Genomic DNA, 26,738 nt, shown 5'->3' on the forward strand with positions numbered 1-26,738 from the left:
TCTTTTCTTTTCTTTTCTTTTCTTTTCTTTTCTTTTCTTTTCTTTTCTTTTCTTTTTTTTATTGTTCATACATTAAATCGCTATGCATCATTTAGATTGTGAAGAGACTTCACCCAGTATGATATACACCTCAGTCCAGCCCAGTCTTGTGGCACATACACTCCATGGAATACTACGTATTGACATTTCACAGTCAGCATTCACGGGAGGCTCACGTGGCCTGGGAAATGACCTGGACATCCATCTAAAGCCACAGTCAGGTCTCCCTACCTTAAGGACAGATGTCAGTGGTGAACTTTAATTTTGACCTTCCCCTGCCTGGGACCCTTCCCACTGTCTTTATATCCCAACACCTCAGACTTTCTGGTCTCCTGCCCCTATAGTTTGCCCTTGCCATCTGTTTTAGGCGATAACATCTTCATTCACTGAGTAGCTTTCTAGTCTTCCCTCCTTTTTTTTTCTTTTTCTGACCAAAATTAACTGCTTGTCATTCCATTTCCTCTAGGCCTTTATCTTCGGTTAGGGAGGAAAGGGATGAAGTAAGCTACTCACTGAACTAGGCACTGTATGTATATTATTTAATGTGGGATTCTCACACAGCCATCCCAGACCAACAGCATCAGCACCCCCTGGGAACCTCTATGAAATGCAAATTCTCAGGTCTGGCTCCTGACCTGAGATCAAGAGTCTAGGATGGGGCTGGCATTCTGTGTTTTCACAAGTCTTCCAGGTGATTCTGTGAACCCTCGAACCTGAAAAACACTCATCTAATGCAATCCTCCCAACAAGACAATCATAATTAACACTACACAGGTAAGGAAATTGAGTTTGAGAGGTTAAGTAACTTCTCTGAGGTCATGCTGCTTATAAATAGTAAGGCTGGGATTCAAATTCAAGCCAATCTGGCCACAGAGCCTGGCTCAAGTCCATGTTGCTTCCCATGACACCATAACAATCATGACTAAAAATGGCATCTGATTCCTAAGAGACAATAGCTGTATTCCAGCAGCTACATGGTACGAGGGCTAAAGACAAGGTTTGGAATCACTGAGACAAACATTCAAACCCTGACCATGCATGTCTTAGCTATATGCCTGTGGAGAAATCAATAAAAAACTAAGCCTTCCACCTGTATAGCTTTAACTTGATTTTATTTTCACAAACTTTACTAATAAAAATGCCAGAGAGCTTTCTTTTCATGAGAAAATGAATGACATTCATGCCATGGTAGTTATCTTACCTCCATTCTTGCAGATAAACCTTTTTGTGTTTCAAGGGTCTAGAACTTCTCTGTACTCATTCTAGTTCTATTGTCTATGAGAGTGAGTGTAACCCATTGTTACTGTGAAAGGACCGGGAAGAGAAGCCATAAACTAGACGCACTGTCCATCTCCCGCCTAAGGCAGAGCTGGGAACAAACAAATCCAGGTCCTCAAAGACCTGAGCTCAGTTAGCAGCAACGACCTTTCTTATCCAAGACAGGAGGAAGTAGAACACTTCTTTGTTCAGACACTAAAAAGAAAAATTGCCCAATCATCAGAATGGAGCCTGACATGGTGTTTCCCAGAGGGCTGGAGTCATAGAGTTGTCATCCTCCCACCCAGGATTGATAGACTCAAGGCTTAGAGTTCCTGTCTTAAGAGAATAAGCAGGGGATTTTTTTTTTTTTCAGCTCAGTCTAAGTGGCAAAAGTGGAATCTATCTCCTGCAGTGAGACTCAATTTCTTGATCTGTAAAATAAGTTTGAAATGAAAGAAAGTTTCTTTCTTTCTTTTTTTTTTTGGAGAGATTTTCACTATAGGGCGTGTGCGCTCGCCAGACAGACAGAGAGAAGACATAGAGACAGAAAGCAAGAAATCACCCCCCAGGGGGGATGGTCACACCGCAATCCCTTCTCCTCCATTCCTCTCTTGGGATCTTGGGCACGCATGCACACGCGCCCGGCGTGAGTTTTAAGCCACCGGGTCCGGGACGCGAACCGCGGTCAACTACGTGGGAGTCCAGTACTACATGGGAGTCCAGTACATAGCCATTACACTAACTGCTGGTTCCCCAAAGAAAGTTTCTTGAATGGCATGGAGAACAATACATTTATACATTCAGCTTCATTACCAACTGCTAATGGTTTTGACTGGCTATCTGTAGAGCTGTGTTGAAAGCATTCTGAAGTACAGTGTCATAGTTGATTAATGATAAACCTCATGGACATGGTGGCAAACAAGGGGGTGCTCTCAAGATAAAATCCAAACTCCTTAATATGGATTAAAATAAAAGCCTTCATGATCCAGGCTCATTAGACTTCTCTACGGTCATCTCAACTCTCAGTCACTCACCTCTCCACAAACATTTCATGAGCTCTAATCAAAATGATGTTCATTGCCCTTGAGATAACATCACTATATTTTCTTCATCCTGAAATATTCTTGTTCCCCACCACTTTAGCGTAGCCTCACTCCCAATACTCACATGTGTGTATAGCACACACGCACACACATACATACACACATTCTAGTTGCAAGGTTATAGTCTTGGGATATGCTCCTTAGCATCCCATCCTAGCCCTAAAATGTGATTAAATGTGAATTAAGAGAAGAATAACTGGACCTATCCACCATGTACGCCCCCTCCCCGCCACACCACAAGGGAAAGCCGTGTGCAAATCCCACCTAGAACAAACTCAGATGAAACTATTCCTGACCAAGATTAACATCTCTCACCTCAGTTTTTCTGTAACAACCCATTTTCCAAGAAACTCCCTTTTTCTTGGGAGTTCTGTTTTTTCCTTCCCTTTCATTCAATAAACTCTCCACTTTCCCCTCGAAATAAATTAATTAATTAAATAATTAAGAAGAAGAAGAACTGTGATTATCAGCTTGCACCTCTTTCTCTTTCATTGGACTATAATCTCTTATGACCATTCATTATCTGCCTGCTGTTACCCAATATGATCCACTGTGTTCCCACCCACAGTGAGCTCTGGGTAAATATTGTGAAATTAACCAAATTAATATATCAGTGTTACATGCCCAAGGTAACTAAATGCACAGACAGGAACCAGAACCTTGGAATTCTCCCTAAGCAAGCCCAAAGCTTTAAGTAAAGGTAATTAAGTTTGTGACTCAGTTTCTTTAACTGCAAAATGGAGAATAACGTATCTGCCTAGGGTTGTTGTGAAGAAGCAGAGATTTGGAACGTGCCTGGCACATAGGAAGTACGACGTAAATATCAGTTATTACTCTCATTATTTGTTATCAACCAGGTGTGACAATTTCTTAACTTGATCATTAAAAAATACTGAAACTGCAAATGTGGAAGAGTACAGAGTAAAGTCTAAGATCTTTAATTGACATTCTACCTGCAATAGCTGGAACATCTCATTTCCTAAGCACTTAACATCCTCTGTGGATCCCACGATAAACTGAAATGACTACATCATAGAATATTGCTCATAATTCACCAAACATGCCATTCCGCCGCACTGAACTGCGTTGCTTTCTACCTTTCCCTGTTCTAGCCTATTACATACAATCAGTGACTCTTATTATATACATCAGTGATACATCACAATATTAAGTAATCATGATTTGTTATGAAAAAAACAAATCATTTCTCTGGTAACTAAGCCACCATTATTTTACTCACATTATCAGGCTTTCTTATTTGTGAAATTTAACTTAACAATATTGAATATCGAGATTTGTAGTAGATCAGTAGGCTGATCTATCTATCCATCTATCCATCTATCTTATGTAGTACTACTAGGTTGTTCTGAATGTCATGATTTGTTTTTCTATGCAAAAATGTGCATAACTTTCCTGACAACCCAATGGATTGTGAGGACAGTAGATCTGAAGTAATGGCTGAAATTCTGCCCACACTTCACTCTTCAGAGTTCTCTTTATTTCTCCTTATGCACTTAGCAGTGAAAGAGGGAAAGTGAAAAAGCACCCCCCAGGGGGAACAGCCATTGCTACAGTCCCTACTCTGCCATTCTCCTCTCAGACTGGATGACCACACTACAACCCCTTCTCTTGTCTCCTCTGGTGGTGGTGGTGGGAGGGGGGGTGGCCACACCACAGTTGCTTCTCCTCCATCCTCCTTTCAGAAGGGGATGACCACACCACAATCCTTCCTCTTCTATTCTCTCAGGATTTGGGGCATGAACTCATGTATGTCCAGCATACAAATGTGCATGTCCATCTTTCAAGCTGCTACTGACTGTGCAGGGACTCAAACTGCACAGTAAGCTGTGTGGAATCCAGTCACTTTAACCACCAAGCCACTGACTGGCCTGAGCTCTCCTTATTTTGATGCTCAAATTCAGAATAGATTGAAACTCTAAACTGATGCCATGTTTTCAGGTCATATTTTCATCATTTGAGGGTATTGAATACCAAAGTCTTTAATAAGTTTAAATTCAGATCAATATTCTCATTTTCCCCCAAACCCGTAGAAAATAACACAACATCCAGGTATGTTGTCAAATTTAAAAATCAATAGTATCTCATATACCAACAATAAGTGAATAACTCAAATGTAGATCTATTACAGTAGATTGTAGAGAGAGTGAGAGAATGTAAACTCATGTTGACCATGAATAGTAATAAAGCTATGAATTCATGCATTCTTAACAGTATGTTTTAAGTAAGTTTCTTCAGAAATAAAGGCTGCTGTCACTTTTTATAAGTCAAGGTGTTAAAGAAAAACTTTGAGTTTCAAAAATTGATGAACTGACCTCATAACCTTTGAGCAGAAACTGTGTTTTCTCTATGTTTAGCTGTGTGCAAAGCAAACAAAGAGGTATAGAGTAGGGATTCAATTAAGTGAGATGAGGAGGACTGTGGGGAAGCTTCTGAATGGATCAGAGCAGAAGCAGAGCTATTGTCATAAAGGATATCTTATTCCTCATAGGTTTAGTCAATTTCAATCACATATGTCATTTATTTCAAAGCCCTTTCAAGCAGTGCTCAGTGTCATACATATCTCCATTTTCTCTGTGGAATTGCTTTCAATTTTAAAACTCAACAAGTCTAAACTCAAAGTTCATGATTTCAGGTGAGTTTTCTTTAAAACAGCATAAAATGAACCAGAACTCATTGGCAAATAAGCAATATAAGCAGAATTCCACTTTCAGAATAATTTCATTTCTAAATGAAAATACTTCCACACTGTACATGACTTCAAGCAAACACAATCAGTTGCAGAAGCAATGAGCAGAGGATGCTGGCATCGCTCATGGCCACCCAGGAGGAAAGAATCTAGAAGGAGGAATGACTCGAGGAGTTTACTCCCTGAGTCCTGAATGCGATGGTGACATCAGCTCAGTGAACATGAGGAAAAAAAAAGAACAAAAGGCTTGGTTATTAAAAAGGAGCCATGTGAGTCTGCAGAACCCTGCAGATCCCACAGAATCCACTTGAAAAGGTTCCATACAGCAAGTCTGAGTCTGTCACCACACCCAGTCCCATGACATATGGCCAATAGGTTGTTGGTAAATATTTAATATGCTGCAACTCGAGACTCTGGTGCCAAACCACTAGAATTACAAAGTAGAGCCATCACAACAAGCTGGGCCTGCTGGGGACAGTGGGGACAGTGGTGCCATGTTACAGAGCTCAGGTCCGTAGACTAAAATTAAAACTCACTCCATTCATAACCACTCCCTGCAGGAGACCTTGGTAGATTTTCTCTTTAGTTAAAGCTGTCTTCTTCAGTTCAGCAGCTTTAGCACAGAAGGAAATCATATTGTTGGATCTTCACGTCTCTCTTCCATGCTGTATGGTGACTCGAGTTTTTGTTTGGTCTTGGAACTCCCAAGTCCCCAACCCAACTGTAATGTTTACCTTTGTCAGATCGGCCACTCTTCTCCTGCTAAAGTGGGTGAGATGCTGAGCTGGCTGGTCTACACTGGAAGAAGCAGATGATATGGTTGGGAATGTATGAAATGTTTGTAATCAAAAGCCTGAATTTTGGATGATTCTAATCACGGCCTCATTGTCATAAAGTCCTAAAGAAGCCTTAGCACACTCCACAATCCACTCAACAGGAGCGTTCATCTCTGCTTCCCATCACCCAATACTGTTGACTCACACCAAAAATCCAGGTCATCGGGAAAGTAACTGAGAAGGAGAGAAATGTTAATAATATTATTAGTTACTATTTTTGACTTCCTGTTTGCACCAGGCCCTGTGCTAAATGCGGTATGTACATTACTTCTTTGAATCTTCACATTAACCTTGTACAGTAGGTATTATTATCCACATTTTCTATTAGAAAAACAGACTCAGACAAAGTCATCTGTCCTGAAGGTATAAGTCCAAAATTAGAACGTAGGTTTGTTTGATGTAAAGCCTGTGTTCTCTGCCACCTAACTGTGATAACAGAGTTTCTGAAAAGTCCTTCTAGGGGAAGGGTCCTGTGTGACCAGGCAGGTAATACAGTGAGAAGCAAGCTGTGAATACGAAAGACATGGCTATTTTTCTCTTCTTTAAAGAGGGAGGAAAAAGAAAAAGACTAATTGCAACTGATACTTTGTTACAATATCAGGTATAGGTGAGGGAGATGAGGAAGCTGTGAGGAAGCTAGAACTTGTGACTAAGGGGTGAACCTCATGATGTTGGATCTTGATCCCAACCCCTGACACTAAGGTTTAGCCCAAATCTGACAGAGATTGGGTTTAGACCATAGATGAAAGAAAAGAGATGGTGATGAGCAACATCAAAGGGGGAGAAAAATCTGAGAAATTAGTGAAGGGACCTTCTTCTCACCACTGATGAACTTTGGCTGTGGGAAGGGTTTGTCCTGCACTTGAAGTTGTGGGACTATGTGGCACTCTTAAGGGTTTTGTTTTAGGGACATCTTCCAAGAAACTCACTGGAGAGGGATGGTCCTTTAACACATAGAATTTCTTTTTTTAGTCAACCTTTCTTTGCTTCCTGGGTACACAATATTTATACGGCACCCATAAATACATTTGGCTGCCAGCGTATAAAGATATCTGCTTATTATTAATGCCCCTCCTGCTGGCAGTCCTTGACATCTGTTCTTACCTCATTGAAAGCCAAAGTGTTCGCCCACCCACACGTTCATACACACACGCCGGGACCAGGACAGCCCTGGTCCATGCAATGGTCTTTAGGTACAGTTTGACTCATAGTCTCAAGCTTTTAGCTTCTAGCCAACCAGAGCATCTGCCTGGGGGTCAGGTGACCAAGTCTGTGTTGCATTACTCACTGCCAAAATTTCAGCCCAACGATGAACATATGTAAAATTTATAGGCATTCTGGCATCACTTTTAATTAGTAACCACGATCTGAGCCTTTGTTATTTAAGCTCATTTAATTCCAGCCAGATTACAGTGTGTTGCAATGCAAGCTGCCTTCTGCATCATCATGCGCGTTCCATTAGCAGGCTTCAGGGAAGCATGAAAAGTCACATTCCATCAGTTTTCAAAGCACAGTCCTGAGCTGGAGGGAAGGTGAGCTGTAACTCCAGCCACAGGGGACCACCAGGCGGCGCTATCAGTAAGGGAGGGCAGGCCAGTACACCTTAAAGACAGCCACAGGTCTTTTTAATTTTCTGCCATCTGTTATATAATAAACATCATTTAGGAACCATGCTCTTGTGAATATGTGTACTCACTCACTCATGTAGCGCAGAAAGACATTTTGTTTTGTTTTGTTTTGCTTTTTCCCTATATAAACAATGGGGTTCAGAAATATCATTGTTGACCTGGGCGGAGAGTAGAGTGCTTAATGAAGATTAATGACTTAAAAAATCAAAACAAGTGTCAATTTATGGGCTCAAAGGCTCTTGGCTGGCCATGAGATTGCATGTCAGAGGGCCCGATGTCCTGTGGTCATAATGTTACAGCTCTCGCTAATAAAAGCTGAAACTTAGAATGCACAATCTGGCTGGGTTTGTCTTTCCACAGACACACTGGGCAGTCTGTGCCAGGGTGTAGAAAATCAGAAGGGACATAAGGGATCAGGAAAGAGAAAGACATTCAATAAACTCTCTCCTCTTCTTTTCCTCTTCTCTGGGGGAAAGGAGGTTATTTCAGGACCTTTGCATATCAAGGAGGACTTGGCTGTGAGGTCTGTGTTTTGGACTAAAATTTTAAAAAAGGAGAACTGGGGAGGTGTGGGGGGAGCCCAAGGGAAGGGGATGAGTCATCCAAATGTGGCCAGGAACAGTGCCCTGTCATCCAGTCTGTCTCAGCGCTCACCTGGGAAGTTCCTGTCCCGGATTCTAGTCCTAAATCTCCTCAGGGAGGACTTGGGCCAAGTACTGCACTTCCTTGGAGCTTCCTTCACTGGTCCAGTAAGGGGCTGAATTTTATGACCCTACAGATGTTTTTCCAATTTGAATATTCCACTACTATTTTAAGCAATAAAGTTGCCTTTTCTATAACTCTTAGTGTTTTATTTATATTAGGGGGAGGAGGGGGTTTTGTAATAGGGAGTGTGCACTCACCAAAGAGACAGAAACACTGAGAGGAAAAGTAAGAAATCATCCCACAGGGAGGATGACCACGCTGGAATCCCTTTTCCTCCATTCTTCTCCTAGGATTTTGGGCATGCATGTTACCAGGTCTGGAACCCAAACCATGAAATATATATATATGTGTGTGTGTGTGTGTGTGTGTGTGTGTGTGTGTGTGTGTAGTTTGGCCCTTGTCAACGTTTTGCTTCATGAAATATAGGCCACTCTCCTTCCCTGCTTACGTCAGACTGTCCAGGAGAATATGCACTTCATTATTCCTCTGCTATTCATCAATTCTTCCATGCCCGAAAAGTATCAGGGGGAAGCAGTGCCTTTTCTTTTCCCCCTTTTTGCAGACCTCAGAACTTCTTCTATAATAGAAGTAACAATTTGGACTGAGACATGATTCCCTGGGTCAAGTAGTCTGATGATACTCTTTGGGTTCATCAATAAATGCTCTTCTTCTCTGCCCGAGTCTCAATAATACACCCTATAACTGGGTGCAAGTTTGGCATTTACACTAAGAAAACCATGTGGCTGTAGTGAAGAGCCATGAGCCAAGGGCTATACATACATGTCTGAATATGCACTCTGCATTTAAATTATGGGAAGCTTTTGATTACCATGATGCAAAAAAAATGATATATAGTGTATATAAAATTAACCTTTAAAAAAGCTTTATTATTGAACTTAAAGTCTCTTTGAATGAATCAATGTATATTGGGGGCCTTCCTTGTGCTGGAACTCTGATCGAAACTGCAGGAGACATAGGACATGTAAAGTAACTTCTTCCACAAGGAGTTTGCAGATGACTTGACAGATGACATAAATACAGATGGAGTGACCAGCACAAGGGACAATGTGGACTATGGTGGGAAATGCTGAAGGGGAAACAGAGAACTGAGTAATGGGCAAGCACTGGAGCAATTGCAGGTGGCCCCTGGAGGACGTAGCACGGACACCGGGCTTAGAGAAACAGCTACAGAAGGGAGAAGGCAGGGATAGCCAAGCTAAGAAAGAGAACTCATTTATAATTTACAGGATGCGTGCGAGCAGGAAGACAGTGGGAACTGCAAGCAGGCAGCTTAGATGGTAGGGAAACTGTCATAGAATGGAGGAAGGAGAATGCGAATAGGTGGAATCAAAACGAAGACCTTAAAGGCGAACACACTTTAAAGGAATTATATCTATCAGTTTTGTGTGTGTGTGTGCTTGTGTGTGTGTGCTTGCTTTTGAATGTAGCTTTTAATCATACTATAGTCTTACATTATACTGAGCTTTTTAAATATAATATTTTATAAACATATGTGTGTGTGTGTGTATATATATATATATATATATATACGCTTCATGAACTTACTATTAAACATCTATAGCATATCTCATCAACCCAGAGTCACTGAAATCACCACACGTTATTCAGGTGGCCTCTTGCACAGTTATTTATTCTCTCTGTGCCTCAGTTCCCTCACATGTAAAATTAGAATAGTAATAAAATTTTCATGAAAATTAAGCGCATTAAGATACCACAAGTGTCTAGAACAGTGTCTGGCACAGCATAAACACTCAGTAAGTGCTGGCACTTAAGTAGATTTACCATAATTTTGCTACTCGTTCCTCAGTTTCAGGAATTAACATTATTTTCAATTTTTCACTATTAGAAGAGGCACTGTCATGCACCACATTGTGCAAAAATGCTATTTCATAATTTGGAAGTAGCTATTTCTTTAGAACAATTCCCAGCCTTGGAATCGCCAGAGCCAAGTGCTGTGAATACTTGAAGATTCTTGTTACAAATTGCCAAAGTAACTCCCCAACAGGCTCTGCAGCCTGACCTGCAAAAGACATGATCTACTTCTTCTTCAAAAAAAAAATAATAAAAGGAAAATCTGGCAATTTGATAAAGGGGGGCTAGCGTGTCCATGTTATCAACATCCTTGGAGCTGGTTAAACATGCACTATTTCCACTTTGGAAAATTAGCTGGTCACAGTTTTTGCCTATGTAGCTGTTGAGGTCTTGATCACTCTCAGACTGCTCTCTCTTGGCATTCTGTACTTGGCAGATATTTCCCACACTGATACATTCCTATAGTTGTCCTCATGCCATTTAATCCATATGCGTTTCCTCTTCTGTAAGAACATTATCTCAAGTTCCTTAGCATCCATTCCCAGTAATTTCTAGTACCTAGCAGTCAATAAATACCTGATGAAACACTTAAAGAATGTCATTTTTTTTGCATCATGGTAATCAAAAGCTTCCCATAATTTAAATGCAGAGTGCATATTCAGACATGTATGTATAGCCCTTGGCTCATGGCTCTTCACTACAGCCACATGGTTTTCTTAGTGTAAATGCCAAACTTGCACCCAGTTATAGGGTGTATTATTGAGACTCGGGCAGAGAAGAAGAGCATTTATTGATGAACCCAAAGAGTATCATCAGACTACTTGACCCAGGGAATCATGTCTCAGTCCAAATTGTTACTTCTATTATAGAAGAAGTTCTGAGGTCTGCAAAAAGGGGGAAAAGAAAAGGCACTGCTTCCCCCTGATACTTTTCGGGCATGGAAGAATTGACGAATAGCAGAGGAATAATGAAGTGCATATTCTCCTGGACAGTCTGACGTAAGCAGGGAAGGAGAGTGGCCTATATTTCATGAAGCAAAACGTTGACAAGGGCCAAACTGCAAGCTCTCAGCACTCAGGTCATTTCATTAGCATTTGTTATTTTTATACATTGGTAGTTATGGATGTCAATGGCATTTTAATATCCCAGAATGGTCATAGCACCAGTACACTCACTCCCACTAATATTTCATGGCTCATGGATCATTTCCAAATCAAGAGTCTGGCTGGTAATATGTTTTAACACTTTCCATAACAGCTAGGAGGAAAAAAAATGGATACGCTCTCCTGGGTACACAATATACTCTCTCCCACTTAGTTTATGATAACCAACATTATTTTTCATTTACTTTTATGAGACTTATAGGACACATTTCCTCCAGAGAATTCTGTTCAGAATTGCAAGTACTTAGGTGATTTGCTTGCGTGCTATTAATTTTTACTTACTCTGTGATAGCTTGAGAATATTTTAGAATCAGAAATTGCTGTACCATATCTTTCCTAAAGATGCAAACTGAATACTAAGCCCCTCCATAAAGATTTTATTTTATGGCCAACCCCTCCATGCCATGTACCTTAAAAGCAGAATTAATATGAATTCAACTATCTTCCCCACTTCTATTACACTGTTAGGTAATATCTCATACCTTGTGTGGAAGGAACTATTGGATTATCTCCCCAACTCCTTACTATGATAATCAACATACAACAGGGTGAGATTCACAAATCCACCTTTTACTGTGGACCCGCTCTGTCTACCTACCACAGGTCAGGCCAAGCAGAGCTTTTTCTAAGAATTTGAAATTAAGAGCAAGAAAGAGAGGAGAGAAGAAATAAAAGGTGAAAGATGGTGAGGTCAAAGACTGGAGAGTGGAAGGATGGGGAGATTCTGAAGTCCAGTAAGAAATATAACTATGATAATAGACTCAAAAGTGGCATATGACCACCACCTTTCTGTCACGGCTCTCAAAGGAGCACAGGTGCCTGTGTCTAGCAAGACTAGAAGAAGCATGTGGGTTTGGAGGAACAGAATCCAGGGTGGAGAAGGCTTTCTAGATCCTATATCTTCAATCTCTTTACTGATCCCAATTATGCCTTTGCCTTTGACTTCAGTAAGACGATCTCCTTTAATATGGGTGCGCTCTTTAACTTGGGCCAAATTGGTTTCCAAATACTGCAATCAGAGCACCCCAATTAAGTGATGGTAATTGTCTCCACAGTTAGACCATGAATTTCTCAATAATAGAAACTCTATTTTATCTCTGTTTCATCTTAAAATGTCTAAAATAATGCCTCATAATAGTAAATGCTCAATTAATATTGGTTAAAAATGTCGAATGACTGAATTATTCAACACACATCCAGAAATGCCACATTACAGAGATCCACTGTGAGTATGTTGGAATAAATTTAGCAAATATTTAACAATTGACACTTCAGTGTGGAAGTTGCTATGCTCCAATCACTTTTGAATGAGATACACACTGGATAATTTCAGATGATTTCAAAGTTTATTTCTAGGGGGAGAAAAAAGAGAAAAAAAGTTAAAAAAAAAAAAGCCACAGCATCATGTTTTTTGCTATTCTCAAAATACTCCTGTCTAGTGAAAAGTATTTTGTACCTACATACAATTTTTTTAAAGTAAAACCTTGAAATTTTCCAATTCATAATAGGTAGAAAGCTACTTATTTATTCTGCAAACGTACGCTGAGCCCATTATATTAGGTGCTATACAAGGTACCAAAGTGGAAAGAAAAGGATTAAGAAAGATTCTCTCATCCTGAAGCAGTCACTGTCTGGTGGGGGAGAGAGTTAAAGAGAAAAAAAGTTAAAAAAAAAAAAAGCCACAGCATCATGTTTTTTGCTATTCTCAAAATACTCCTGTCTAGTGAAAAGTATTTTGTACCTACATACAATTTTTTTAAAGTAAAACCTTGAAATTTTCCAATTCATAATAGGTAGAAAGCTACTTATTTATTCTGCAAACGTACGCTGAGCCCATTATATTAGGTGCTATACAAGGTACCAAAGTGGAAAGAAAAGGATTAAGAAAGATTCTCTCATCCTGAAGCAGTCACTGTCTGGTGGGGGAGAGAGTTATGAAAACACCTAATTACAATATTCAACAAGGTTCCAGAGTGAAGGTCTCCATGAAACACAATGGAAAGAAAAAAATTAATGGAGTGAAGGGCAGAGAAGCCCTCCCAAATGAGATAAATTTGAACTGGATACTGAATGATCAATAGTCATTAAACCATTTCAACAAATGAAAATAATTTGCATCATGTTGTGGAGAGCAGAGTATAAAAGAGTCAGGGTTGGGAGATTCTGTGGGTTGGCTTGGGAAGGCCCTTGCTATAAACTACACGCGGGAGTTCAGATGCATTTTATAAGCCATGGTGGGATAAAATAATGGCTTTTATCAAGCTCAGCCATGGTGTCCTAGGCAGTGGGGGCACTGCAACCTGATGCTGGAGACCATATGGGAAGGCTCTGGGTTCATGTCCCATGTCTACCGAAACATACCAGGAGTGCCTAGCTGGGCACCATGATCCTGGCTGTGTGTAGGGCAGGGGGCATGATCATGCTTGAAGACCCTGCGAAGGGTGATTCTCTTTCACCCTCTCTCTCTCAAAATAAATGATTAAATAACATATACATAAATACATACATAAAAATCAAGAGTATAAGATTACTACACATATGTTCAAGTAACTATTAAACAGGTATCATTACTGATAGCACACTGCACGCCAGGCACTCTGTTAAGTATTTTAGAAATGTATGTATTTCTTCATGAACCTATGAAGAAACAAGAAACTCTCTAGTAGCACCATAGGTACTGTTATCCAAAATTATGTGCCTGACTAGCACACGTTAGATGTTGCCAAACATCCCCTGTTCTTTGATCTTAGCATTAGAACCACTCTACAAGACAGCGAGCTCCATGAGGTAAGCGTGGTGTGTTTATCCTTCCAGAACTGGAGTCACACAGTAGGAGAGTAATAAAAGTTTTTGATGAATAAATTGATCAGCAAATTACTAAGTTGCTAGTGAGTGGTGAAGGCACAACAGAGAATGATCTTACTTACTGTCAGAAAACTCTCACATCCCAACTTGAAGCAATCTCTGATATCTGCAATTATCCCTTTATTCTTCTCTAAAAGGCACTGCCATCATAATGACAGCAATGAAACATAAACAGGGGGTCAACAGGGGCCAGCAGGTGGCGTGGTGGTTAAGGCACTGGATTCCCACACAGCTCATCATGGTTCAAGTCCCGGACCTAGTGGCTTGAAAAAAAATCACACTGGGCACGCGTGCCCAAAGTCCTGGAGGAGAATAGAGAAGAGACTGTGGCCTGGCCATCTGCCTTGGGGACAGGGGGTGATTTCTCACTTCCCCTTTCTCTGTCTTGCTCGCTCTCTCTCTCTCTCTCCGGTAAGTGCATGCACCCTATGGCAAAAACTTAAAATTAAAAAAAAAAAAAAAGAGAGACCATGAAAGCACAGAGCCAGGACAGGGCAAGATCACCTGTCGTGGCATTAGTCTTTCTAGTGTTTCTCCACTCTCAGTGCCTACTTCCCAGGTGGCAGGAGCAGAATCGTATGTGATATAAGCAAAAGGTGTCAGTGAAAAGAACTGTGTGAAATGGTGGAAAACAAGTTAAAACACATAGAACCACTATTAATGAAGAGTACTGAGTGACAGGGGAAACAGGAAAAGGAAATAGTCATGATAAGAAGAAAAGACTATTTTTCAGGCACTTCTCAAAAGGGTCTTTTAATTCCTCCTCAGCTAGCAGACTTTAACCAGTGCAGACCCCAACTCCAAGGATGAGGTTTAACTAGCACAAGTATCTCTACATAAAGTGTACAGTCATGTCTTTTGGGGAAAGGTCAAGATTAAAATAGCCTGGCTAGCCCACCTCTTCAACCCCACCCTCTTCCGTTCAATACTTGGAGCTCCTGGTTGACCATGAGCAGGAGTCTTCTCCCCATAGGTCGGCACATAGGGGCAGGCAGCAGAGGAGAAAGGTTCATCTTTAGAAACATCTAAAATAGGCAGTTGCCAGAGGCAGGACACCAGGCGAAAGACCCATCGGCCTGTAAGCTATTCTGAGAGCTGATAGAAATTATGTTTACAAATGTGACATTGGCAGAGAGAGAAATGTTTCTGACTCCTGTTAGCCTAACTTTCACAAGAATCTAGACCACACTGAGGTCCAACAGAAGACTGAGAAATCATTTCTAACTGGCAAGCCAGTTTTCTCTGCTCATCCCTAAAGCCAAGAGCTCGGGGTTCCAGACCCAGTGCCACCACTTACTACATTTCCCTGTGTAAGTCACTTAGGTTGTGTAGGTCTCTGTTCCCTCCCGTGTAAAATAAAGGTGTTGGGGGCCAGCAGGTGGTGTGGTAGTTAAGGTGCTGGATGTCCACATGGCTGACTTTGGTTCAAGTCCCAGACCTGGTGGCTTCTTTTCTCACTTTCCCGCCCCCACTCCTAGCCAAATTAAGAAATAATAATAATAATAAAGAAAATAAAATAATTAATTCTTTTAAAAAAAAGGTGCTGAATTAAAAGTGGCTGTTGGGATAGGTGACAAAAACAGACTCTGGCTAAAGTAAGTATAAAAGAAATTTATCAGAAGGAGTCAGGTTGTTCACAGAATTGACGGAAGGCCTAGAACACCAGTAGAGAAAGGAACAGGGGCCAGAAAGGCTCTGGGGACCTCGGGAACAAAACCACCTCACAGCCTAACCAGGACGCCCAAGCCAGAGTGACAAGCGTCAACTCTTCTTCCTCTTCCTCTTCCTTTTCTGCCATCTTTCTATCATTTCATAAAAAGTCTAGAGGGACAGAGCCACTGACCTGGTCTATGACTCTGCCCACCTCGAGGATGGGAAACACTCTACATCCGGCCAGTCTGTGTGTGATAGGAGAGCTTGTTCTCCGAAAGGAAGCATGGCTATGTCACAGAAGAAGGCAGAATGAACGCTGGGCAGCTGGAAACCCACACGTCCCACTTCAGTGGGCGTTAAGTTCCTTCACCGGGCTAACATCCTGGGATTCCACTTAGATTTTCTTATACCATGGAAGGATATGATATGTGAGTAGAAGCAATTGACAGCACAAGGGCCAGAGTTGTATACTTAAAGGCAAATGGACTCGTCCCCCGAGGGTCTGATCTAGTAAGTCTTAGGTGGATCCATTAATGGGATTATTTTTCAGAATGTTTCCAAATAAATTCTGAAGCTAGGTCAGGTTTGGGAGCCACCAGTGTCCGATTGTCCTTCCATATTTACAGCAGAAGGCTGTAAATATAGCTACATATACATATACGTGTGTGTGTATGTATATGTGTGTGTGTGTGTGTGTGTGTGTGTGTGTGTGTATATATATATATATGTAACTTTTTTCCCTTTTCCCAGAATGCTTTTACATATTACCTAATGACAGCCAGATGTGGCAAACATATACCCTAATAGCAGTTTCCTAACCTACTTCTCTACCTTACGCTCTAGGGCTGGAGGGCAAAAGAGAGGGGTGTTACATGGTACAGCTTAGCTGAGCAAAAGCAGCAAATGCCCTCCCACTCGCCTTTATTAGAAACACTCAATTTAGCAATCCTCCTCCCTCCTGCTGTGCTCACTGCTCCCCCTCCCCACCTCAGACACCATATGCTTTTAATCATGCCCCCACGGTTTCTCTTCCTGCAATGTCCTGGGCAAATTAAACTTGAAACACAGAAATCTGAGAACTTGGAGCAAACATGGAAACTCGTGACAATGGTGGTGATCAGCCACCAGGCTAAATTCTCCAGCCTATGGGCAAGGAGATTGTTACTATAACTAAACCCAGAGTACACAGTCTTCCATGAGACAAGTCAGTGGCACTCCTTGTGGCCTTCCTTAAAGATTTCCCCCATGGACCTCTGTAAGTCCATGCTGGAAGACCATCATAGATCTAACTCCAGATGTGAGGGGTTTCTTTTTTTGTTGTTCCGTGTTTCTCCCCTGAGATTCCAAGCACCTACATTTCAGGACATCTATGTAGTGTCCTGCACTGCCCCCAAAATACCGAGTGACATCATGCTGCCCTTCCTAGGAGGGCACACCAGAACTATCGCCAGATTTTCCCACTTACACAGTTCACACACACAAACTCTAGCTCAAACCACTCATCTCTAAGGCCGTAAATGTAAAGACTAAAGTCTTTAAATCCACATAGGTCAGAGAGATTTGCTACTGTTCATTTCTTCGCCACTCCCAAGATGTGAGACTTGGGCAAGTTAGTTCTAAATCTCTGCGTCCACAGTTGATTTATGACATTATCTTATAAACTAGGTTAATTTAAAAATAAATAACACAATTCCTGGTGCTTTATGAATGCTATTTTTTTAAATAATTGTTAATATTCTATGTCATGAGGCCAGTCCTATGGCTTAGTGGTTAAGGGAGCCAGATCCCACATGGCCAACCATGGTTTGAGTCTTGGCCTTAGTGACTTGAAAACCACATGTAAGTGCATGCCCAAAATCCCAGTAGGAACGATGGAGAAATGGAAGAGATGGGACTGTAGCACACTCCATTGGGGGGGTTTTCTTCCTCTCTAAATTTTTCTGTTTCTCTCTCTCTCTCTCCCTGGTGAATGCATGTATCCTTTGGCAATAAAAAAATATTATACATCATTATTATATTGACAAATAGAGAACCTGAAAGCCAAAGATCCCCAATATTATCAGATTATCACACAATCAGAACTCACCTGGAAAGCAGCAGATGGTATAATGGTTACCTCATTGGACTGCCATGTATTTGACTGTGGTTCAAGTCCCAGAACTGGTGACTTAAACCTCATACCAGGCGCATATGTGTGTGTGTGCCCAAAATCTTGAGAGAAGAAGGAAGAAGAAGGGACTGCAGCGAATAAAAGAAATTTATCAGAAGGAGTCAGGTTGTTCACAGAATTGACGGAAGGCCTAGAACACCAGTAGAGAAAGGAACAGGGGCCAGAAAGGCTCTGGGGACCTCGGGAACAAAACCACCTCACAGCCTAACCAGGACGCCCAAGCCAGAGTGACAAGCGTCAACTCTTCTTCCTCTTCCTCTTCCTTTTCTGCCATCTTTCTATCATTTCATAAAAAGTCTAGAGGGACAGAGCCACTGACCTGGTCTATGACTCTGCCCACCTCGAGGATGGGAAACACTCTACATCCGGCCAGTCTGTGTGTGATAGGAGAGCTTGTTCTCCGAAAGGAAGCATGGCTATGTCACAGAAGAAGGCAGAATGAACGCTGGGCAGCTGGAAACCCACACGTCCCACTTCAGTGGGCGTTAAGTTCCTTCACCGGGCTAACATCCTGGGATTCCACTTAGATTTTCTTATACCATGGAAGGATATGATATGTGAGTAGAAGCAATTGACAGCACAAGGGCCAGAGTTGTATACTTAAAGGCAAATGGACTCGTCCCCCGAGGGTCTGATCTAGTAAGTCTTAGGTGGATCCATTAATGGGATTATTTTTCAGAATGTTTCCAAATAAATTCTGAAGCTAGGTCAGGTTTGGGAGCCACCAGTGTCCGATTGTCCTTCCATATTTACAGCAGAAGGCTGTAAATATAGCTACATATACATATACGTGTGTGTGTATGTATATGTGTGTGTGTGTGTGTGTGTGTGTGTGTGTGTGTATATATATATATATGTAACTTTTTTCCCTTTTCCCAGAATGCTTTTACATATTACCTAATGACAGCCAGATGTGGCAAACATATACCCTAATAGCAGTTTCCTAACCTACTTCTCTACCTTACGCTCTAGGGCTGGAGGGCAAAAGAGAGGGGTGTTACATGGTACAGCTTAGCTGAGCAAAAGCAGCAAATGCCCTCCCACTCGCCTTTATTAGAAACACTCAATTTAGCAATCCTCCTCCCTCCTGCTGTGCTCACTGCTCCCCCTCCCCACCTCAGACACCATATGCTTTTAATCATGCCCCCACGGTTTCTCTTCCTGCAATGTCCTGGGCAAATTAAACTTGAAACACAGAAATCTGAGAACTTGGAGCAAACATGGAAACTCGTGACAATGGTGGTGATCAGCCACCAGGCTAAATTCTCCAGCCTATGGGCAAGGAGATTGTTACTATAACTAAACCCAGAGTACACAGTCTTCCATGAGACAAGTCAGTGGCACTCCTTGTGGCCTTCCTTAAAGATTTCCCCCATGGACCTCTGTAAGTCCATGCTGGAAGACCATCATAGATCTAACTCCAGATGTGAGGGGTTTCTTTTTTTGTTGTTCCGTGTTTCTCCCCTGAGATTCCAAGCACCTACATTTCAGGACATCTATGTAGTGTCCTGCACTGCCCCCAAAATACCGAGTGACATCATGCTGCCCTTCCTAGGAGGGCACACCAGAACTATCGCCAGATTTTCCCACTTACACAGTTCACACACACAAACTCTAGCTCAAACCACTCATCTCTAAGGCCGTAAATGTAAAGACTAAAGTCTTTAAATCCACATAGGTCAGAGAGATTTGCTACTGTTCATTTCTTCGCCACTCCCAAGATGTGAGACTTGGGCAAGTTAGTTCTAAATCTCTGCGTCCACAGTTGATTTATGACATTATCTTATAAACTAGGTTAATTTAAAAATAAATAACACAATTCCTGGTGCTTTATGAATGCTATTTTTTTAAATAATTGTTAATATTCTATGTCATGAGGCCAGTCCTATGGCTTAGTGGTTAAGGGAGCCAGATCCCACATGGCCAACCATGGTTTGAGTCTTGGCCTTAGTGACTTGAAAACCACATGTAAGTGCATGCCCAAAATCCCAGTAGGAACGATGGAGAAATGGAAGAGATGGGACTGTAGCACACTCCATTGGGGGGGTTTTCTTCCTCTCTAAATTTTTCTGTTTCTCTCTCTCTCTCTCCCTGGTGAATGCATGTATCCTTTGGCAATAAAAAAATATTATACATCATTATTATATTGACAAATAGAGAACCTGAAAGCCAAAGATCCCCAATATTATCAGATTATCACACAATCAGAACTCACCTGGAAAGCAGCAGATGGTATAATGGTTACCTCATTGGACTGCCATGTATTTGACTGTGGTTCAAGTCCCAGAACTGGTGACTTAAACCTCATACCAGGCGCATATGTGTGTGTGTGCCCAAAATCTTGAGAGAAGAAGGAAGAAGAAGGGACTGCAGCGAGTGACCACCCCCTCAACCCCAGGGAGTTGATTTCTCACTTTTTGTCTCTCTGGTGAGTGTAAGCACTCTATAGCAAAAATCTCTCTCTAAAAAAAATAAAATAAAATAAAATAAAAAATCATGTACCTGAAGGCAGGTCTCATTTCTAGTAAAATTCACTAGTGGGAATGGGTTCCTGATTTTACTGATTTGTTAGTATCCTCTAGCCCAAAAAAGGAAAACCTCTTAATGTTATAATAAACATGTCTGTAGCATAGCCAATAGCACTTATAATAGGCTTTGCTTCTGTTAAGGATTTAATTCAATTGAAGCACCAGCTAGTGAAGTGCACAGATACATAGCTTTTAAAAACTCATGGAACCTCAGGAGTCATTAATCCCAAACACTTAATTTCATTGATGGGAAACTGAATTCCCCATTGGTCAGGCAACTTAGATATGCCAAGGTCAATCAGGAAATACACCAAGGGCCAGGTAATACTGGCCTAAATGTCCACCTTGGGTCCCCATGGCATGATCTAAAAGTATACCTGCGTCAGGAGAATAGGTTTGCCTTTGGACTACGGTATATATACTTAATGTTAAGTTTCCAAGTGTTTAGCAAGCGCCAGTTAGTATAAGACATTGCAAGCATCGGAGAATTCAGCAGTGGATAAGACTGCCATCATAGAACTTAGATTCTAGAAAAGAAGATTTACACTAAATAGCAAATAACAAATTGATGATTGCATTACAATTGTGCTGTTAACAGCCGTACGAGTCGAACACGTGAAGACAGATCCTCTCCCATGACGTCCAGTGGTGTTACCCGCACCACCACTCACCCCTGGTAAGCATGATGATGGCAACCACGTAACAGCGTGTCCACACTCATTAGCTATACCACTGCACTGTTCACTGTTTGCCAGTTACCACCTGAAGGCTGTGTATAATCCTTCAAGGCAAGAAATTCCATCTCATAAGCTGAGTTGGGTTTTGACTCTGGTTTGGTGGAGGTCACTGGGATTTTCTTTTTTTTTTTTTTTCCTCACAGATGCCACCAAAACACTTTCATGTTTTAGAACTCTCCAGTGACTTTCAGTTTTATTCACTTTTCTCCCCAATTCTAAGAAAATCTGTCATCCTCTAACTGGTAAAATCATGAGTGACTTAAAATGAAATCACTTTTTTTTTTAAACACAGAAGGCTGTTTCCTTTTTCTTCACTATTTCAAGAGGTGGGGCACAGAGCAATGTTCCAGGAGGTTCTTTTCTTCCATGCTGACCTAAAAGGCCAGGCCTCTGTGAAGTTAAATTGTATCTACACTGAATCTCTGGCAGCCAAGTGAAAGCACAGCCGTCCACAGCGCTTCTCCCCTCAGCCACCCCCGGCATCTCCATTCTTCTCTCTGCTCTGCACTGATACCACACAGTCCTCCAATATTTCCTTCACGCCATCCCTGCCCTGTGCAAGCCCCTGAGTTGTCTCCCTGTTTTTGAAGAATCGAGTTGAACTTCTGCTGGCTTTCTAATTCCAGCTCTGCCTGGGCCTCACGCCTGGCCTTGGGCTGGCTCCTAATTGTGCTAAGCCTGTTTTCTACACATGTAAAAGGGGTCATGCCTACCTCAGAGGGCATTGCAGGGTTACACGAAAAGCCATGAAATCCCTCCCAAGGTCAAATTCAATAGATGTTCATAAGCGTTATTTCCCTTTCCTTCGTGTGAGAGGGCACCTAGCTACCCATGATGGAGTTTTTCTGGGGGTGCTATGTGGAGCCCTGACTTTCTGCAGAAGAGTCTCAGGGCTCTCATGCCATGTGAGAGGAAGAACAGACAGCAGGAGCTAAGCCTGCGGAACCCATGCAACTGCACAACTCCTTCTACATGGACTCTATTGGAGTTCTGCAAAATATTTTGCTTGAAGAAAGTATTTTAAATCTAAAATGAGTTAGAAAATGGGAGTGTTAACCAACTGCAAAGCAAGTGGGAAGAGTCCATAAAAATTTCCCTCATTTTTGACATCAACTGCAAGTTCAGAGGGTTTGTCTCAAAACCACCCTTGTGTGTAATAATTCACTAAAAGGATTCACAGAACATTTTGAAAGAAGCTTTATTCACAGTTACAGTTTGTTACGGTTTAAAGAATACAAAATTGATTTTAAACACACAAAGATGTTTCCTTTTACCTGTAAGTAGGACGAAGTATGGGAGGGTTTCCAATTGTACCTTGAAGTTGTCCTCCTGTTGAGTCAGGGCAGTGTTATTGTCCGGCCATCAATATGTGATAATGCTCACGGACTATTGCCAATCGGAGTAGTTCACGTAAGCCTGGAAGGCTCTATCATATGGTGTGATTGATTGCCCATGTGACTGAGATCAATCTTCAGGCCCTCAGTAAAGAAGTCATATTCCTTTTTTATAGTGAGATTCTTTTCTGTCATCAAGCACAAAAAATGATATCCCTTTTTTATATGAGCCATAACATGGAAATCTTTGAGAATTCCAGTCCTACTTGGCTGTATGTTCCAAACCAAGATGGTTAATTTCTCTTGAGTCACAGTTTCCACTTTTTCAAAATTGGTTTATAATAATGTTAATACCTGCCACATGAATTGTAAAGAGCTACATGATTTTTAGCTGGGTGGGTGTTGGGAGGTGGTATTATGTTGAATAAGAATTTCTTCTTGCGCCCAGCTGCTGTAGCACATCAGTGACACAAGTCTCCCCTGAGAGGCTGAAAACCATATGGCCAACTGTGGGTTCAGATCCCCAGGCCGGCCTGAAACACGCCAGGTGTATGCAGAGATGCTCAGAATCCTGAAGAGTAGGAGGGCTATGGAAAAGGGATCACAGCATGAGGAGGGACTGGTGAGGGGCTTCTCTCCTTTTTGCATGAGTGCACATGTGCTCTCTATCATAATAATAAAAAAAAACTTCTTGAATTGATTTGAATCATTTATCAAAATATCAGACATGAGAAACTGAGGAAACCATGTTCAACAAGCAAATGTACAGTATTTCTTTTACAGTCTAACTTGCAAAAACCAAAGCTGGCTGGTGACCATATCCAGACATCAAAGGGCAGACAGATGTTTTCCTTCTTAGCCTCACATTTTCTTCATCCTTGAGAAAAACAAGATGCCACACCTCAAGTTCACGTGCATGATAAAAATGGCTTTCTCCCCTCCCCAGGCCCTCAGCTCTGGTCATCTGAGGCTATACCCATGCCTGGCTGTGATTTGCATTATATATTTTAATGCCTAATGGGTAATTCTCTAAAAAAAAAAAAAAAGTCAGTTCTACAAATGCAAGATGAAACCCACCCTGGCATAATTTAAATGATGTGTTTCCAACATGAGAAAAATGTTAAAGAAAGGCTTCCCAGATTCTGAACGTGACAGAAGGAAAAGATGACTTCCAGAGAATGAACAAGAAGGTTTCTGTTAGCAGCATACCCAAAATGGTCTGAAAGCTCAATGCAGCATGCCAATAGTGCAGGTTCATGATGCTAAGACACAAAGGAAGCTCTTGGGTTCACGTCCCAAGGTCTCCCTGTACACGCTGGTGCTCACATGTGCCTATGATCCTAGCTGGATGAGGTTCGGGTGATCTGCAGGGTGAAGACTTTCTCTTTCAAGAAATAATTAAATACATTTTGAAAAAGAAAACAAAACCCCAGTGCTGTAGAACACACTTTATTTCTAGCCACCAGGTACCTTATGCTAGCAACCTTCTCTTGACCCTCCAGATCCATGGTCCACCTTCCACTCCTGACCTTAATAGATTCCATTAACAGGTTCTCTCACCCTCTGGCTTGCTTTTAGGTCCATCCATGGAAACCTGAGCGAGAGACTAAATGGAAGGAGGGGATTAATATAGTCAAGGTTTTATTGTTCTTCCAACTCCTCTCTTAGAGGTCAAAGTTGGCGGAATATCCTCACTAAAGATCATAGTTCCTGTCAAGTGTTGCTTTCCAAGGCATTCTTTTCTGCCAAATTTCCTTAATCACTTTTTCCTCTCCCCTTTTCAGGCCGAGGGTCTCTGACCAGCTAGTCAGTAGTATTTCTCATGGTAAGATCTTCATTCCTTATCTTTCTCCATTGTACTCTTTACTTATTCACCTATTTCTTTAATCTATTTTTAAAGTTTATTTATTTATTTCTTCAGAGAGAGAAGTACAGTGTCTTCATGCTGCAATCCACTTGTCTCAGTCAGCCCAGATAACATACACCTGGTATCCTCTGAAAGGTCTCAGGACATGAACTCAGGACCTTTCCCATGTGGGTCCAGCTGCATCACTGTTGTGACACAACCTGGCCCCTTATTCACCTATTTCAACTACCATTCCCCTGTAGACTTCCTCTCTAGCCTGGAGCTAACTCTTCTAATGACACTATTTCTTTATTATACTTTAAACTACATATTATGTGTTCAATAACACACAGTTTTGTAATAACATCTACAATAGTAATGCCAAACTCCTCTTTGGTATTTTTCTGTGTCAGGCACTGTTCCAGGGCTTTACATGTACAAGGGAGTTCAACTAGATAATGATGAAATGGAATTAAAGTACAAGTTTATTTTGGTGCAAAAAGAAAAGAAAATTTGAAATCATGCATAGTTTTTTTTTCATAAAATGCATTTTCTATGAACTTTTTGAAGACCCCTCCCCCCACATATAACCCATTAACCCTTCACACAAGCTTTTAAGTAAGGGACTGTTATATTTCTCATGAAAAGATAAAGAAACAAGCACACAGAAATTCAGAAATTGCCAGAAGCCACACACCCAAGCAGGTAATCAAGTCAGCATTTGAGCACAGGTAGCTGGACTCAAGAATCTAAACCCTTTAACCACACCCATGGCCTATGTATGCCAGAAATTTGTGTGTCGAGACTTGATCCTATCAACTGTATTTCAAAGTTATTTATTGATGATTTAATCCCTTCATGGTGTCCTTGGGTGACGCTCAGTGGCAGTGACACATTCATGATGATTGTACCATGAGGGCACCAGTCTCATGAGCAAATTAATGATGTTTCACAGGACCTGGTGAGTTCTAGATCTGATGAGATGAAGTTAGTTCTTTTCAGAGCTGCTATAAAGGAGAGGTCAGTCAGGAGCTCTCTTTCTGCATGTGCTTCTGTCAGCCATGCTGTAGGTGTAAGACTCAGACTTTTCGGCCACCAAAACTGTGAGTTTGTAAATAAACATCTATCTTCTTTATAAAACCACCTGGGCTCTGGAATTCCTTTTAGCCATGCAAAAAAAAGAAAAAAGAAAACTAAGAAAACTAACATGCTATATTGCCAGTGGTCACAGTATGGGTAACAATAGTCTTCATCTATCTCATGCCACAATCATGGTTTCAACTTCATAGAAGGTGTATTTATAGTGTCCCAGGATCTAGAGGTCTCTTTCTACAACTTCCTAGAAGCCAGACTATTCTGTATTGAATTGAAATAATAGAGTTTTGTTTTGGGTTCTTTTTTTTTCCCCTCCTACTCATTACTGATAAAAACTGTCAATGTAGATCAAACCCATTCCTTTAAACTCATAAACTAGTGATCAGACAAGGAAATAAAACATTATGAAGACAGGGTGGTATGATGAAAAGAGTACCACCTCTTCCCACCCTGCGAGGCAACTTGAATGATGTGTAAAAGTTGTAAAAAATATGCATATTCTGCAACTTGGCAATTCAACTGTGGAAATATTTCCTCCAAAAATAATCAGTAAAATCAAATATCTGCAAACAAGGCAGTTCATCTATAGCATGATTTATAATAATGTCAACATTGAAATGGCTGAAATCTGTAGCAGAAGGGAATTAAATATATAAAATGTATATTAAACAGTGATTAAAAATGAATATATATATGTATATATATATTCATAGAGAAAATGCCCAAAACTTATTGTTTATTTTTTAAAGTACTTAAAAAAGAATAAGTACAATATAATCACTTTTTGTGTAAAGAATTATCCATATGTTTAAGGTAATTTCTAAAATTCCAAAGCATATAAATCAGACATCATATCCAAACTGTAGAACTGTGGAGCAGTGATTTTTATACTCTTCCATTTTCTTATTGATATTTCCGTTACCTCAACTAGGAACAAGTTAATCTTTTTATTTAAAAAGTTATTAGCTTCTCCAATAAAAAGCATATTATTTTATTTCTACTGAAGCAATACCAGAAATGGATACATTAGTAATTATTTACTAGGACATAATTCTTCCTGAAAATAATGGTTCTGTGACCTGCTGGTTGAGGTAGCTGGATCCCACACAGCCGACTGCACGACTGAAAAGACGCCCAGGGCAATGCCTGCATACCCAAAATCCCCAAAGAAAGGAGAGAGGGAAGAGAAGGGGTCATGGCATAACCATGCCCCATGGAAGAAGCTTTTTCTCTGTC

The sequence above is a fragment of the Tupaia chinensis genome, unplaced genomic scaffold (assembly GCF_000334495.1).
Source record: "Tupaia chinensis unplaced genomic scaffold, TupChi_1.0 Scaffold000555_1, whole genome shotgun sequence".
Taxonomy (NCBI): Eukaryota; Metazoa; Chordata; class Mammalia; order Scandentia; family Tupaiidae; genus Tupaia; species Tupaia belangeri.